Source organism: Triticum aestivum, chromosome 5A (assembly GCF_018294505.1).
Source record: "Triticum aestivum cultivar Chinese Spring chromosome 5A, IWGSC CS RefSeq v2.1, whole genome shotgun sequence".
NCBI classification, from domain to species: domain Eukaryota; kingdom Viridiplantae; phylum Streptophyta; class Magnoliopsida; order Poales; family Poaceae; genus Triticum; species Triticum aestivum.
In genome coordinates this window covers 284,075,879-284,081,108 of record NC_057806.1, presented here as the reverse complement: position 1 = coordinate 284,081,108, position 5,230 = coordinate 284,075,879, and the positions used below count along the sequence as shown (strand labels likewise).

The window sequence follows — 5,230 nt, the reverse complement described above, 5'->3', positions numbered from 1 at the left end:
TGCAATAAAAATGAAAGGTTGTAAAGAATCGTGTCCATGGTTATCCATTTTTGTAAGCGACACCAGATTTTACTGATGTCATGTACATATAAATTTGTAATTATTACGTCCGTGCATGAAATTAACAATGATTAAAATATAATAATGTGAAACTTGTACTAAATCATGTCCCATGTTATTCAAACTTCACTGCTCAAAACACTGGTCTGATGATTATTTTTACACAGTAGCCTGCAACAGGTTCATCCCTGAAAGAAAGAAAACATTGTTAAAATGCATCAAATAAGTATTTCAAGATATATGTCCTATGGGATCATTCCTGTTAGCAATGCTATTTGTTTCTTTCGGTAGGAAATAAGAGAAACGTAGCAAACTCATGAGTCCTGTCCAAGAGGTTAAAATAGGAAGGATTTATGTATAAAATAATACACAACAACTCGAGTATGCCTTGTTTAGAAATGTCACATCCATGGTATATAAAGACATTAGTTGGAGGGTCTTTACTCTTAACACCTTGGTCAGACTGCAGGCTTGGAAATAATCGTTGTTAACATGTGATCATATATAGTCTGGTAATTTGTCTCCACCACATTGTCCCAGTCACAATATTGGGCACACCCACCCATGCACGGGCTAGTAATAATATCATCATAAACAAACTCCAAATTTTTATCACGCATGAATGCAATTGAAGAAATTTAAATAATACACTTTGAGAATTGCCATGCTCATCAAATTGTATGCACTTCCTAAATGCTTCTGAATCAAATCAGTATTGGATTTTTTATTAAATTCGGCATGCTCTCAGCTCAGTTGAGAAGAGTTTGGTTAACGACACCAAAGTAAAGCAACATATGTTGTGTAGTAGCGAGGAGAAAATATGCTCATTAATAATTGAGTGTTTTGCATGGCCAGACCACCAAAGGGCAAAGAAACATTTCACAACGCAAATATACATTTCTTTCTTCATCAAGATTACAACCCCACAAAAGGGGATCATGAGCAATGCATCGGACTTTCTCGTTTATTGAGTAAATACAGGTGCTACCGATTATAAAACAACAAATTGGAAATAAGTAATTATTGATTTCCTTCACAATGCCGTAGCAAGGCCCTCTGCGGCTCGCCTCCATCTCCAGGGCGAGGTCACCGTCTGGTTTAGCTGCTCTGCCACCTCAACCATGTGAATAGTGATGTTGTTGCGAGCATGCCCCAATTGATTCTGATAACCATCTGAATTCCCCAACGCGAGGAAGAGACTACACCGGGCACAAAAGATAGTTGGAGAAATTCGTATTTGAATCAAAAGCCCAGTATAATATACTGATGCAACCTCATAAAGAAAATCCTAGGTGCACTGAATTTAGACATTTAGTCAAGAAACATTTCGAGGGTTGCATTAAACTTCAGACAATCATGTCACATAACTGGAAAATAGAAAGAAATGTGCATACGGGAACAGATATTACATAAGTAGGTGACGCCAAAACAATTAGCTACTTATTTCCATGCTTAGTTGTGTTTTGTAATTAGTTACTAAACCAATAGTTCGTTTTTCAGTTTTGAAACATCACACTTTTGTAACTAAAAACTAATCGATCAATTGAATATTGAGCAATATAAGTAAATGTACGTCTCTTTTTGATAGCTTATCACTGCAATTTATCCATAATTTATTTTTCTTGTAGAGAACAGAGTGGAAATTACAGTAAGTAAAATTACAGTAACTAAACCTTGACTTGCTTCTGCACCATTTTGTTTAAGATCAAAACAAAACATCGTCAAATGTTTCGTAATAGAAAAAACAAATGTACACTTTTTTAACTCAACATGTGCACTTCGTTAATATGTCATGAGTCCTTCCGCTTCAGGCACATTAACCCGATGCACTATGTATGGACATGCACGGCCGAACCCATATGATCTTAGTTTAGATCTAAGAGGAGGTTAATGTGTGATATTTCTCCAGTTTATACATTTTCCCTATTTCCTCAACAGCCATGGATGTATTAAGATTATCACAGAATCAACATTCCACTAATGACCAGTATAATACAATGTAGGTTGAATTACTAATGATCAGCATAATACAATGTAGGAAACATGGAATCCTAGCAATAGCTTGATTAGAGCAGTAAACAACATAGATTGACCCCAATAGCAGTGTTAATATGAAAATAAGGAAATTTGAGAGAGTAAAAGCTGGGTGGTAGGACCATCAGGAGTGGCTGCAAGTCACCATGACACCAAGCTCTAGTCTTCAGTCACAAAGCATACAACTCCAGCCAGAGCAGTTTTAAACCACGCTTCCTATCATTAGCAGAATATCTGTAAAAGGAAACTTTCTTAATAACTGTACATCAATACCAGATTTACACATTGACTGATAGATTAGAAAACGTAGAGCAGACTCCCTTCTCCAATTCATCTTGAAATTAAGATATTAATACACAAAGATTGTCAATTTTGTAGTACCAATCACATGATACAATCGTACAATTACTGGTCCTTGAAAGCTATAGATAGATGATAATGCGGCAAGAGCTAGCTCTCAGCATCATTAATCTATGCTCTTTTTTCCATACACTATAGCTAAGATGATTTGCCCTTTCATATATCTATGTCGCTACAGTTTAACTATTGTGTGTTGCGACATCCACCATGTTACCTGGTGTTATCAAGTCGAAACAAATGTCATTTGGCATGGAACGAAGAATTTTCTGAGCATCATTCTTGATAACAGATATACCATGACGCAAAAGAGACTCTAGAAAGGAGAACTAAACAATATCATTTATGTGCTATAAGAATTCAGGTATTCGTGTTTGAAGGATGACATCCAGGTATATGACTATCCATAAAAATGTATAGTTATTAGCAACCATCATTCCTAACCCTATTATTGCTTAATAGATCTCACCTATTTCCATCCAAAAAAAGCAACGATGGTTTCGTTTTGATGCTATTTACTTCTTATAATTTCTTGTACTGTAGGTATTTTTTTGCACAGCAAAAAATCATGAGTATCACTGTGAGACAACCTAAGGCATCTCATATGTCAACCAATTATACAAATAAAAAAAGTGAGACATGATTGATACCTCAAGTTTGCTTCATGAAACGTTATTTTCAACTTCAAAAACGAATGTGCATCCTTTCATGTTCGACCTACAATTTTTCACCTGATTGAACTCACCACTCGTTTAGAATTTTCTAAATTTGGTCCTCAGTACTGAATAATGTTTAGAATTTTCATGTAAGAGAAATCTGTAAGAGAGATCTGAAAGAGAGATCTGAATAACGTTTCATTGTAAAATGCTTCACGCATATAAAATTAATGCTTGATACATTTTCTTATTCTGTGAATTGTGCCCAGTCCATGACTATAACTGAAACTAAAAGCCCAAAAACTTTTTAGGCGGCTCATAATAATACTAATGTATACAGGCTAGAAACTGAATCATGTTGAATGCTAAGTCATCAATACGGAATTATGTGTAGGTAAGAACAGAATATCTCGGACTGTTTTCTCTACCAGATAAGATGTCACAAATTTGTTGAGTATGTAAAAAAAATAGTAGAATGGAGACCCTAAAGTAATTGTTATCAACCATTGTATATATCAGCTGCCCATGAATCATGATTTCCCAGTGCATACTATATATGTTGATAGGGATCATTTTTTTGTTGTAATAGAAATTGATTGAAGATCTCGGAAATAGCAATGGACATATACTATTAGAGATATATTAAGCAATGCACTTGGCACAAATTCGGCTTGCAAAATTGCAGAAATAACACTAACATTTTGGACAGGGTACTATTAGAGATATATTCTATGGGTAAATTTATGTAGTGCAGAAAATTCAGGATAGATACTTCCCTGCTGAGTTTTTTTACCTCAAACTTGGCAGCCTGGTTCAGCAAATTTGGCTCGGCGGCCTTGTTTCTCTGTACACATTACATCAAACATGGAAGGATCAAGATTGGAGCTGGGCAGGGGAAATAAAGGGACACTTTGCATTGGGGAACGTTGTACTGGAAGGAGTAATTTTGGATCAACGACACCTGCTGAAGCTCCTCTGATGTCTCGAACACCAACCATGCATGCGTGCCGCTCGAGGTAGGGGGTGCTCCAGGCCTGCAGTCGTTCCGTGAGCCAGTGGCTCCGCACGCACCACATAGGAGCCGACACATGCACGACTCCGTCGTTCCTGCCGCCCTCGACGGTGAGAGGCGCGATGTGGCAATGCATAGGGTGCTGGATCTTCCAGTGGGCGACCAAGGTAGGATCTGGCAACGACGGCTACCGGCGCGACCAATTTGAGGTGAGGAAGAATGGCGGGAGAGCGGGCGATGGCGGTGGACGTGGATCCAGTTGGGGCGGCTTCGTTCCGCATGCCGGCGATGTCCCGATGTCCCTGTGGAGGCAAGGCAGAGAGAGGTGAGAGAGGAGCATGGAAGGACGGGAAAAAGGCAAGGCAGGAGGGCGGCTGCTGCTCGCTGGTGAGCTCGCCGGCAGGCGACAGATGCTCCAGCGGCGCACCAGAGACGGAGGAGTCGAGGTGTCGGCAAGGTTCGCGAGCTCTGGTGGCGCGGCTGCTCGGGGCTGAAGAAAAGGCGACATGTTTTTTTTCCTTTTATTTTTATATGGAAGGAGACATAGATGAATCTGAGTTTCTTTGTCGTGAATGAAAGAGATAAAGATTTCTAATCGTGTTTTAGGTGGACTGCTTTGGAGTTTTTTTACGTGAATGAAAGAGATAAAAGATTGCTAATCGTGTTTTAGGTTTTGGAGCTTTTTTATCACAACAAAAGCAAAATTTTAATCGAATCTACACTGTAATAATCTGGACCCACCAGATTAACGGCTCCTAATTACTGATTAACGTGGTAATTTTTTGGGAGTCTGTAATTAGTAGAGGTATAGATAGATAGATAGATAGATATAGAGGTATAGATAGATAGATAGATAGATAGATAGATAGATAGATAGATAGATAGATAGATAGATAGATAGATATAGATAGATAGACTAATCATGATTAATTAGTTTAATTAGTTGTTTAGTTTAATTAATCAAAATTAATTAACTTAATTAATTCTTTAATTAATTAATTAATTAACTAATTAAGTTATTATTCATTTATTATTAATTTTTTATTATTATTAATTTCCTTTTTTTAAAACTTTCTGGCCGTGGGCCCCGTTTGTCATGGGCTAGAGGGCC

The 5,230-nt window shown here is 37.6% G+C and overlaps 1 long non-coding RNA gene across 1 annotated transcript; it reads right to left on the bottom strand.

Moving 5' to 3' along the window:
• Window positions 1–2,015: 2,015 nt before the first annotated feature.
• On the bottom strand, window positions 2,016–4,660 carry LOC123102988 (uncharacterized). Its single transcript, XR_006449557.1, has 2 exons — window positions 4,547–4,660; window positions 2,016–4,421 (listed from the first exon to the last, which is right to left on the bottom strand). It is a non-coding gene; the product is annotated as an uncharacterized lncRNA (long non-coding RNA).
• Between the last annotated feature and the right edge of the window lie 570 nt (window positions 4,661–5,230).